Source organism: Aythya fuligula, chromosome 11 (genome assembly GCF_009819795.1).
Source record: "Aythya fuligula isolate bAytFul2 chromosome 11, bAytFul2.pri, whole genome shotgun sequence".
NCBI classification, from domain to species: Eukaryota; Metazoa; Chordata; class Aves; order Anseriformes; family Anatidae; genus Aythya; species Aythya fuligula.
Window position 1 is genome coordinate 19,940,668 of NC_045569.1, and position 12,673 is coordinate 19,953,340.

Below are 12,673 nucleotides of genomic sequence, written 5' to 3' on the forward strand. Positions count from 1 at the left end.
GATGCAGTACAGCCAAGCAGATGTGGGGATGTAGCAGGCCAGGAGGATGCCCTGATCCCTCCAGCTCAGCAGCTCCTGAATCCACCTGGAGCTTCTTCTCCTTGGTGTTTCAGCAGACAGAGCCACCTTTGTGACCAGCGGTGGATTTAAGGGTGGGCTTCAGCCAAAACCTAAGTGCTGAGATTTGGGGGCAGCCAGACCATGACATCTCTGCTTGGGTCTGCGTATCGTTGGGTTTGTTGTACACAGACAGTGATGGATTGCAGCACCCGGCCATTTATGTGGCCTTCTGGAGATGAAATATTGGTGTGGCTTTCCCACTTGTTGGTCTGGATTTTGTTTCTGCCCTGTGAGAAAGAGCTCCCCATAGCACCCGTCCGTCCCCTCAAAACCCCTGCCAAAGCCAAAGGGAGGGTGCTTCAAGCGTGGCTTTCCCTGCTGCTGTCACGGGGTAACGATGAGAAGTGATGGGCTGTGGCGTGTGGACAGTATTACGGGAAGGCTACACTTCATTTTACTCTGACCAGAAAGTTTGTTCACCAGGAAGCCCTTTTGGGGGAGCTACTTATTTTCTAATCTTGCGGTAATAACAAAATGAAACAGAAGTCCCGGGGTAATGAAGATGAACTGATTTCCAAACCGAGTGTGGAAGGAAACAGAGAAGGGTTTCAGCAACGAGACAAAAAAAAAAAAAAAAAAAAAAAAAAAAAAAAAAGAGTTTATTTTAAATAAAGATTACAAAAATAACCTACTGTCAAAGATGATGTGAAAACCATTAAATAGCAATTTAACGTAATTATAATCACGGGTGAGCTAAGGGCTAGTTTATACAATTACCATCAATCCTTCTGCCGGCATGTGTTATCTTGAGCCCTTGCTCCTGACTTCAGCCCCGGAGGAAATCCTGAGCTCGGAAAGGATCTTGGTGGCCACCAGGGCCACCGGGAGCGAGCAGCAGCCTTCAGAAGTGGACGGAGAAGCCGGCGGTGGCTCTGCCTTTGCGCAGCTGGGAGTTAATAACGGGGAATGGCCCCGTCCTGCCACCGACTGCCATAACGCCGCGTCTCGCCGCTCGCCGAGCAGATGGCCCCACCATGCTTGGCTGTGCTGAGATTTTATGAGCATGGAGGATCCTTATTTACTAAGACGGCTGAGCTGTGCAGGCGCCCGCCGCTTACGACAAGCGGCATCGGGCGTCTTGTTCAAGCAGCCAGGCTGCGCCGTGCTTGTCCACGTAATGGGCTTCTGCTCTGGAGGAGGAAGAAATAATGTTTACGGGCAACAGGGAGTTTAAAAGCACTCACAAAGCCAGCCTTTGGCCTGCAGCAGTGGTGCCAAAATGAGTGCTGGGAGCTCTCATGGGCGGGTGGGAGAGCCAAGTGGGTGATGCCAACGTCTCACTGCAGCATTTCCAGTCTGAAACAAAGCCCCCTCTGCCAGCATGAGTGAAGAACCTGAGGAAAAATAATAGAAATGGTCTCAGTGATCTCATTTCATGCTGGTTCAAAGGTTTCTGGAAGTGTGGGAAGTTGATCAGAGAGAATCTTGGATAGGATCCGGAGCTGCCCCTCCTCGCCCAGGAGCTGTTGGGGCTGCACCAAACTGCCAGCCCCAGAGCCCTGGAGCCCCCTGTGCCACCCCATGCTGAGATTTCCAGGTCGGTGTTAGCCACAACGTGGTCTGGCTCCAAGAAAAAAAAATATCTGAAAAGGCAAAGGGAGTGAGTGGCGGCCAGGACAGAGGGGGAGATGCCCAGCATCGCTGTCAGCAGCGTCAGAGAGCTCACTTCATCTGCAGGCAAAGGGGGGCTGGGGCTCAGCTTCGCGTAAAGGATTGTTCTTAGGGGGAAAATGTACTAATTAATTTGGTTTTCGTTTGGAAAAGGGGCGGTGATTTGAGAGCTGAAATTGTCTGATTATTGCCAGCACATAAATTTCCCCTAGAAATGTGGCTGCAGTTTATCCTAATCATATTCAACTTTAGGCAATGAAAATACTTCTTGCTATTTGTTTTGGCTTCTCTTGCTGTTACAGCGTCTGCAAAAATATGTCATGCATGAAATGCTCCCCTATAGTTTGACAAGTTATTCCTTATGCTCGCTAATTTTTCATTAAGAAAAATGACAGAAACACCAGATACCCAGTAAGGTCTCCGAAATAGCTGTGCACCAAGATTAAAGACTGAGAAGTGGGGGTCTGCTGGAATTGCTTTGTCTCCATTATTTTAATGTGTTTGCTAAGAAGAAAGTCTCCCGACCCATTCCTGCTACGAGAGCTGGAATTCTGCCTCTGTAAAACATGCACGATATGCCGTAATGGATAGGTTGTACAAGACAAATCTGCTGGCTAGCCTGAGCTGTTGCACGTGCGCTCGCCAAAACCTGCCTAAGGCTGTCTCTGGGTGCTGCTGTTGGTTGAAGGGGGGCAACTGGCCTTATTACAGCAGAAAGCAGAGGTTCCAACAAAAACAAAGGGGTTGGCGTGTTAGGCAGCACAGGAAAAGTGAGCACCAGGAGTCTCTGCCCCAGCTCTGAAGAAGTCGTTTGGATGGACGTGCGCTGGGTGCAGGGGACCCAAGGGGTATGGGGTGCAGAGCATCAGTCGTGGTCCGTGCTGATGGGGGTGACATGAGGAGGAGCAGGAGAGGTGTTCTGGAGGTTAAAGATAAAGCTGCTGGTAGGGGTATTTAATTTTATTTATTTTATTTTTGGGTATTTTAAGGACATGACGTACCCAACCTTCTATCGTTGCATCCTAAAACATGGGGAAATCATTTCTAAATTAAATAATTTCCTGTTATATAGGATTTTATAGCTGAAGTGAAGAGCCCTCGGTGTGTCACTTAACTGAGCACTGATTGCTAGGGGACCTGAGGCCCCTACAACCAAGCTGCAGTGGGTGAGCAAATTGGGATTCGGGTACCCAAAATTTCCCTTCAGATGAGCAAATAAAGCATGCAGCAACCTCAAAGATGCAGCAGCAGAGATCCTGCACACCAGCTTCCCAGGCTGCTGGTGAGGAAGGGGCTGAGGCTTTGCACAGAGTCATTTAAATGGTAATTAATAGCGTCTGTGCTTTTTTTGGCAAGTTAAGGAGCAAGGGCAGGGGTGTCCCCAAGGACCTGCCTCGTCCCAGTGTCCTCATGGGGAGCCTACACCCCCCAGAGCAGGAAAGGAAGCAGAGCCCCTGAATAGCTTCATTTCCTCCAGGACTTTCCCCAGCAGATGGGGTGAAATTGCTATTAAAAAAAATAATAATAAAAAAAAAAAATACGGAATCCCAAGACAGGAAAATATAATGAGCTACGGGCAAGGGGAAAAATAAATGCTGAGGGATATTTATACAGCATGGGGAGCAGATAGATCAAATCAGAAATTCCAATTAAGTCCATAATTTACTTCAACGGAAATAATAAAATTAGAGATGGGCCCAAGTGGTGAAATTCAGCCTGGGAGCCTGATCCAGACGGCGGGGTCTGTGCAGCCCAGCCCAGTGGTGCTGGACCAATGTCCCAGCAAACTGAGTGTGCTTCCCACTCGGAAACTCCCAGCAGCTCAGCCAGGGGCAGAGAAATGTCATTCAGGTTTTTTTTTTCCTGCATTGTCCAGGTATCTGCACGGCATGGCTGGCTTGTGGGTTTGCCTGCATTAGTTTGTAACAGGAGGATGAAATCCTGCAGCAGTGGGCAAAGTGGGAAGGGGCTGGACAAACGTTCTTGGTGCCATAACAAGTGACAGAACCCCTCGAAACACAAAGGAGGACAAAGGCTGCTGTGGATTTATAGGAGGATGAGAGCATAGCGTTTTTAGTCTTGTTTCAGCGAGACTCCATGCTGCAAATATTTATTATATTAAAAAATAAAAAAAAAATAAAAAGGTCAGTGTTTGAGCTTTGGGGTTTTGTACTTTGAAGTACAGTGCATGGCTCAGCTCCATCACCATTGTGGCAGTGGATTTGGGGGTCTGGGCAGTGGGGATGGTGGCACACACACGGCACCAGTACCCTGCACAGTCAGAGCATCCCCATTACCTTTAACACTGATGCTATTGCTCCTGAGATGGAAATCTCAAGGAATTTCAAGGGAAAAGCCTCATTTTCTCCTGTAAGAAGTGACCCAAATGAGCATCGTCCCGTTGGCTGCCTGTGCACCTTATGATAAATAACGGGGGTGGGTGCAGGTGGGGTCACCCAGCAGCTACCAGAGCTCCCCTGTGGGCCAGCAGGTCCTCCTAAAATCACCTTAATGACACACACCCAAGGTCTCCTACCCTGCCAGAAACTCAGCCAGCCTCCCCACTGCAGCACTGGCTGTTGGGCTTTGCTTTCAAAGCCCCGTGCCCCCCCAGGAGAGCAGCACTGGCGTTTTGCTCCCTCCTTCCAGCTCTTCATGTACCCAGCTCTCGTGAGTCATCTTTTCCACACCCCTGTTACTGAGCACCACGTGTTGCGACAACATATTTTACGGGCTGAACGCGTGTGATTGGAAATGTGTGTTTTTGGTAATGACACCGTACTTTCCCTCCCTTCGTCCCGTTCAGCCCCCCGATTTGCAAAACGGTGAAAAATATTTCAAACATGTAGCTCGAAATTACACACCAGCTTAAATGTGTCATTTCTTGGCACAGGCAGCTCATTTCTCAGCCAAGCTTTGCAACTAAGATTTCTGCTCCTCTCCTTTATTTACTTCTGTTTTTTTGTTTTTTGTGTTTTTTTTTTTTTTTTTTTTTTTTTTTTTTTATTTCCAAGTGCACAAATAGCCACTTAACTTAAAAAAAAAATAAATAAATATATATATATATATATATATATATAAACCCCTCAGCAACTGCTCCTTCTGCTGCTCGTGGCTTTGTGTCCATACTCATCTGCAGCCTTTCCCAGCACCAGGGGGCTGCTCCTTAACCTTCTCAGCTGCTCCAAATTGTCCCTGCTCCTTCTCCTTCCACTGAGGCCAGCGGATGGCTCCACCTGAGATGTTCTTCAGCAGCCAGGTTTTTGTGTTTTTTTCCAGGTGCAAATATAGGTTGCTTTAAATGGAAGGACTGAATCCTCTGCAAATAGAGGTTAATTTGTGTCCTAGCATCTCATTTCAAAGGATCTCCAAATTTCTCAGATGTTGTAGCCTTTAGTGCAGAGCGTGATTACAAGGCTGCAAACAGGATGGGCTGCATTTGCAGCTGGGGAAAAAAAAAAAAAAAAAAGGAGAGAGAATATGAAATGTTCATTGTGCTTATGTGTTAGGGGAAGATGCCACCAGGCAAAGTGAGCTGGGATGTGAGGCCTGGAGCATTTTGTGTGTGCTCCACCCAGAATATCCCAGCTGTGAGAGCTTTCAGAGGCAGGAATGGGGACAGTGTGGGACCTCCTGGCTCTGCCTCTCTGGATGCTTGCAGGGCACAGCCTGGGGATGTCTGCAAGCAGGGTGCTGGCCCCTGAATCTGCCTGGTGCAGCCAGCAAAGGTCTGCCAGCACACCTGGAAGGGAGCATCGCAGCTGCCCTGAGCACCCAAAGGCACCGCCAGCCTCCCCTCCCCGACAGCTGTGAGCTTCCCAGGCTGATGCTCCACGACAGGTCTGACGTGAGCCAGGGCTTTCATTTACACTACGTAGCAGTTAGCAACAGATGGAACCGTAAGATCAATATATAGTCCAAATAATTAAGAATCGTGTTTTTAATTGTGCCTTTTCAACAAGCATTTCAAATGCTGCTTAAATCAGCCGTGTGGTTGTTGATATAGGGAGCGGCTGCAATATATTTCTGTTTCGGAGACGCGTTGAAACTGCAACGAGACTGATCCAAGGGAGACGAGCAAATGCTGCCTTGTTTTTGAGAAAGGATTTTTGGCAGCTCCGGGGCTGGGTCATCACCATGTAAATGGGTTTTGATACCCAGACGGGTAATTTGGTGGGGAGATTAAAGCAGAAATTATTTTATCCTTCTCCAGGCTTTGGGCTTTATCCTTCCAAAAGCTGTGCTTTCATTGTTGTTATATTTGGGTAAACTGAGGCAGGGGGGTACAAATACACAGTCCAGAGGAACAAAACCTGCAGTGGGCTGTGGTCTCAGCTGCAAGCAGCCCAGTGCAAGGGCTTGCACGGAGCTGCTTGCAGAGTTGGTGTAGTGCTTCTCCTGTGGGCATCCCAGAAAAGGCACCCCCATCTGGGGTGTCTTCGCCGGGCCTGGGAGTGCACAGGAGGTGTGTGTCTGCCTGGGATTCTGGTATTTGCCCCAACCATTTGCTTTGTTTCTTGTTCTAAGGGGTGACAGCCACCTAGTGAGGCCCTTTGGGGTTATTGCCATGAGGGGGCCATTGCTTTATCCTCTGGTTTGAACAGAACACAAACACAGAATTTCTCGAGAGCTGGACGCAGCCCATGTAGGTGAAGTGCCAGATCACTGCCAAGTGTCACTGGCCCCAAGGGTCCAGGCCCCCAGGGACCACGAGGGGACCGAGGGGAGCACCCAGCTCCACCACCCCCAGTCAGACCGCGAGCGCTGCCTGCGCCTGGGTACTCCGTGGCTTAATTTATATTAAATGTGGCCACATCATTCAAACAATCTCTGCGCTCCTCTGTTTGTGCAGGTAATGATGATATAGACTCATTTATGCAAGATTATCCTTTTATCACATTTCCAGACTCATTTATGAGGCTCATGTTTTCCCCCCAAGGGCATCATCAAGTGAGTTAAGTTGTACTATTTGCCTCCCGCAGTGAACTGGCAGGAGCCTACTTCATTGACTGATGAGGGCTGCTGCCTTCGCCAAATAGGGTCTGTGTGATGGATATTTTACTTGTGAATATTATAGCTGGAAATTAGCATGTTTATTGAGGTAGAATGCGTTTGTTTACATTCTGCTACCCATGGTATTACCTTTTATGACCTGAGCTATTTAGCTGAAGATAAGCATTAGTGCTCCCCATCTGGGGGAGGGGAGAGGGGAAATGAAAAAAAAAATTCAAAAATTAATGAACTACTAGATATTGAATTATGCCTTAAATAACAGACAGAGACGCCTCTCTGGGAGCTGCCCCAGTGCCCTCACCTGGGCTGGACCAGCTCGAGCACAGAGGGCTGGGAGGGAGGGATGCACTCGCTTTGGCCTTCCCTATTTCTGCCTGCCAAAAAGGAGGCTCAGCAGGGATGAAGCCATCCCGCCTCGCTCAGAGCTGGAAAGCACCCAACAGCAGTTGGGTGCCCCATGGTGAGGAGGGCAGGTGGGAAGTACCCCCCGTCCTGCCCTGTCCCCGTCCTTCCAGGTCATTGCCTCGGCGTACACAGGGAGAGCCATGGAGGATTAGGAGACTGGTTGTCTTTATATTCCTTTGTAAAGGCTTTATATTCTTTATGAAGGCTTTATATTTGAGGTCGATGCCATCTCCTCCCAGTTGCTCTTATTTTTCATTTTTCTTGGGGATGCCATTCATCCTTTTCCACGTCACCCTCCTGGCCAACACACAAGCACTGACTCTTGTTCCCCTCCATATCGATGCTGCCAAAACCTGGCAAAAGCCAGAGAAAGAGGGAAAGCTCCCGCCCATGGGATAATACATAAAGTGACTTTGGTTGGTTCAAATTTGGTAAAAAAAAAAAAAAAAAAAAAAAAAAAAAAAGAGTCATTCTGTGCCTACTTAAAATGAAAGTGTGTCATTTGCTATGTGAATTACCTGGATACAGAGCCAAGTGCCATCCAGTGCAGCACTGTCAGTAGGGTCTGGAAAATAGCACGTTCCCAAATGCTATGAAATGGATGTTGTGAAATCTCCTTCAGCCCATGCATCAGCTCTTTGGGCACCTTCTCCTCTCCAATTTCAGACATGCCCAGAGCATGGGGTTCACCAACATGGGATTGAACTGAAAATAGCCAGAGCCTGTCCTGGAGTGCTACATCGAGGACAAATTTCTTCTGAAATGGTGCCTGCCACTTGGTGCACATCTGCAGACAAAAATGTGTTTTCTATCAAGTCAAAGAAATACCCCTTTTTCAAAATCTGGCTCCAGTTTTTGTTATTTTTAAATATATACAACCACATGTGAGCAAGAGAGAAGAAAATGAGTGCTGTGGCAGCCCTGGGCAGCCGATCCCTCGCCTTCCCTGGATGTTGGGTGGGAACTGTGCTCCCAGCCACGTCCCCTGCTCCGTTCAGTGCCACGTACATGATGGTGACGTGGTGGCCTTGGAGGGCTCACTGCTGGCACCAGCAGTGCCCACCCTTGGTGTGCAAGGAGCGACATCCCTGGAGAGCCATGGACACGGTGCCCTGCCAGCGCCTGCCTATCTCGCTTTGCTTACCACGTTAATTTGCTGCTGCGTGACTCTCCGGGGTGAGATGGAGACAGATCTGACTTCAGTGTTACAATAAGTAGTAATAAAAATTATGATTGCCAATATCTGGGAGGCACGCGCTCGCGAGTCATAAGATGAAGCGAATTAACAGCTTGAAAAATTGTTGGCCCTGGTAGAAAGCAACACTGTAAATGTCGGGATTATTTCCCCTGTGACACTGCTGTCAGCAGGGACGTTCTCCTGCCCTCACGAGAAATAATCTCCCCTTGCCCTTGGCTGTGCAAAGCCCTGCAGCAGGAGTAAAGAGAGAAGAGAAATAGGCCAACCCCCCAAATACCAAGGTTATCGACACGGTTAGGGCTGTGCAGAAGCTGCTGTTCTCTTCGAGCTCCCAAAAAATCTGGGCTCAGCAGTGGGTGATTGGTGCCCTGTTCCCTACATCTGATATTTAGGAGCTTTTTAACAAGTATGGGTGAAATACTGCGGTTACACCTGGAAAGGAGTAGGAGTCTCTGGCTGGAGGATCTTCTTGGTGTGTAATATAAGGCACATGTGGACGTGCTATTCACAGTGTGTGTAAATCTGCTTCCATGGTGCCTGCAGGTTTTTTTCCCCCATTTCTTTTCTAGGAACAGTTGTGGGTTAATTTTTACCTTGCGGTGTGCGGGCAGAGCCATTGATCTGTTTATAGCCACAGCTGCAGGGCCTCAAAAAGGATTTCTCCGTAGCAGGTCCCCCTCTCTGTCTCGACATCAGTCTGATTCCTGGTTTTTGAGTTTTTGGACCCAAACTTGACCCACGTTATGTGGGTCATCATGTGAGTGATGGAAGCCACAAGGGTTTGACCCAGAGGACCCAGAAAGCAATTTTCTTCCCAACCTCTCCCCGACCATTTGACCGAAACTTGAAGATTTATCCTGGTTCTGTGCGTCTCTGCTCTCCAAAAGAGCTCTCGATGCTCTCATTCCATGCTGACTTCTACTATCCTATGCTTTTGGCCTTGAAGATATGATGATGTAATAAATTCTTGGGGCTAATTGTGCGTTATGCAGCAAATATTCAAAGCAAACACTTTGCTCAATAGGCTAAAATACATTTGCATGAAGTGTTCATTGAGCAATTATGAATAACACACAAGTTTTTAAAACTGCCTCTTTGTGGATAATTTGAATGTTTGCTGCAAAGTGCAGCATTTGCTGAATTAATGACTCATTACAGTTATTTCACTGAGCTCTGGTGGCACTGCCTGCTGCTGCATGAAGTTTTTTTTTCCTTCCATTGCACCTGTACCATCTCAGTGACATGCAATGCTTAATTTCGGCAAATTACTCCTACTAGAGCAATATGAAATACAGCTAACTTGGGGGAAGGAGAGGTATACTTTAATTAAATCATCTTGCAATTAGTCCTTGAGTGATGAGGCAAGGTGCTTTATCTGCATGCGAGCGGTACCAAACCACCCCGGAGATGCACGGCAAGGGAGTTCCAGAATTGGACGTTGTGATCAGATGAGTTATTTAACAAGTTGAGGTTTCTTCAGAGCAGTTATCCAGCTATTTGGGGGTTACATTTTTTGGTTGCTCGGGACCATCCAGATTTACAGCGTTACAACTGGTTCAATTCAAACTGGTATGTTCTGGGAAGTGCATTTGGCCCCAAAGGATTGTGTTTTCTGCACTAAAATACATAGACAAATTCAAATATGCTATCAATCAGGTATTTTGGGATGAGGAGGATGTACAGCACCATGTGCCCTGTCTGTAGATACCAGATTTGTTTTTTTGGGATTTTTATTTTATTTTATTTTTGGTGTGTGTGACTCTGGTGTTCCTCTGCTCTCTGCAGCAATTTTGGGGAGCGCAGAAGTCAGAGATACAGCCACCACATGTCCAAGGAGGGACACAGACTTCACTATTTATCTCTCTTTGAACTCTTTCATGGAGGAGGAGATGACTGGCTGAATGCGTCTGAATATAGAATTCCCCAGATGGTATTTAGCATGGTGTGAAGCTTTTCTAATGATTTATTGTCCTCCATGTTTTGGACAGACAAAATATGTTTTCTATCTGCCCATACTGGCACAAAAAACCTGGACTGGCATATTGAGCCCTCCGAAAGAGAAGAACATCGCTTGAAGACATCGAAGAGGCTCTCAGGAAGCAAATGTTAATTCCTCTGGGCTCTGGTCTAAGCATCCATCGCACTTGGTGCAGGCCAGCACCAAGCTCCATGTGCTCCTATAGCACACTATTCACATCCAAGCCCAGGAGAGCTCTGGTATGTGAGCACTGCATCAGCCTCCATATCTGAGCATTGGATCAAGTTCAGTCAGAGTCCAAAAGTCCATTTCGCTGATTTAGGCAACTGCAGGGTCAGGTTTTTCATGCAGACTGAGCTGAGGCATGCTCAGGGGAACCTGAGTCCAGAAGGGGAGCAGGCAGAGGCCCTGGGGAGATCCTGACCCCATGGAAGATCAAGGGTTAAGCAAGGGCAGGTGCAGGATAAAGCTACTTGTACCTTTCAGACCACTATTGCCCAGATTTAAAAAAAATAAAGCTATTCAAACAGAAAATTAATACAAGTCCAGTAGCAGAATTTGGCATAAAACCATCAAAAGCAAGGAAATTCAAAAGGGCAGCAGCAATTCTTCCCTCTCCTCTTAACAGACCTGAGTGTTACACGAGCCAGTGGGATGAGATCCAGGGTCACGCGGGCAGTTTCATGCAGAATGTCACTTCTTTGTAATCTAGAAAACTGTGCATATAGCACTATGACACCGGGTCCAGCTCACCTGTGAAGCCACTAGGTAGCACATTCAGGAGCACATATACACGTTCAATGGAGACAACAAGAAGCAAAGAGCCTGGCTCGAGCGTCGATGTTTGGCGTGCATTAGATTGCATAACAACTTTAATGTTACTTAAATGTAGGTGTTTTGTGTGTGGGTGCACGCGTATGTGTGTATGTGCATTAATAGCAATTTGTGATAGATGCCTTTGGGGCCCCCGCATTCAATAAGAAAAAAGGAGTTTTTATGGGAGATAACATAACTGTTTGCAATTTGGCTATTCATTGTATCTTTGGCATTTTATGTACTGCATTAGCTGAGGCAATTTCATGCATATGGATATAATGCATTAAGTAGAAGCATTTAAATATAGTGAAACTAATTTTATGATGATTAGTTGAAGGAAAACATTGCATTCGTATCATCTATATAGGAGCCAATTTGCATGAAAATGCCCAAAGTTGCTATGCCAACATTTTCTGTGTTGTCGGTCGGGGTCGTCTCTGTGTCAAGACTTTGTATTAAAAATCGGTCTCCAGTGCCCGTGTCTTTTAATTCATTGCAAGCTGTAGGCCATTTGCTCACAAAGCGCTTGCAGTAAAACAAATGAATAGCTAAAATACTCATTTGCATGATTCCCATTTGAAAACGATTCCCCTGAAATTAAGGAAGCGTGTTACTCGGTTGTGAAGATGGATGGGCAGATGAGCCATGCAATTAATATTTTTCGGCATTCTCTTTTAAAGCCCTCCTAAGACTAAGAGCAACACATGCTGCCTTCCAGACAAATTGGGTCCCGCAACAGTTCCAGGGCTGCCATGGCAGCAGCTTGTTCCCGCTCTCTCCCCTTTATTGTCTCACTTACATTATGCAGTAATTAAAACTATTTACCATTCCTACTTATCTGCCATCTGCTGCCATTGAAGTTTCCTCTTCTTTATAAAGCCATCTTAAACGGCAACAAGGAAAGTGCCAGATTCAAGGACAAGGAGGGGGAAAAAAATTCTCCCGCGTTTTATTAATAGGTAGCGGACCAGGAAGAGGGCTGAGTATTACAAACAAGTGCATGCATTTCTGCAGTGTGTCTTTTGCGTCCTGGCCATTGTGGTAAATAAGAGCTTTTTCTGGAGCCTATGTGGGTAAATAGATGCATGAGCTGCATGTAGGGATCCAGGCACCACGGTGCGGATGCTTCACTATTTGTACTGGGGTAAATGGTAGGAAGGACTGTGCCTCATTCACTCCTGAGTCAAGTCGGGGGCAGTGAATGAAAGATTTCAGTCTGAATGGACTCTGGTTCAGAAACACAGATGTTTTTAAACAGATCCTTGAATGGGACTTGGGTTCCTGCTGGACAAAATCCTGTAGGAAGTACCAGTTGCAGTCAGGTACGGATACTGGGAAGAAACTGCTCTGCTGATGATGAGCAAGAGAAACGGGGATGAAAGTCCCCAGGGATCTCAAGCCAAGCAAGGGTGCTTGTGGGCCATACAGTGGAAAATACAATGAGGGCTCAGGGCCCCGGTAGCTCTCAATCCTCCTGGGAGCTGCAGAGGGAGGCGGGAGGATGGCGGCGTGCTGCAAGCCAGGTAAACGGA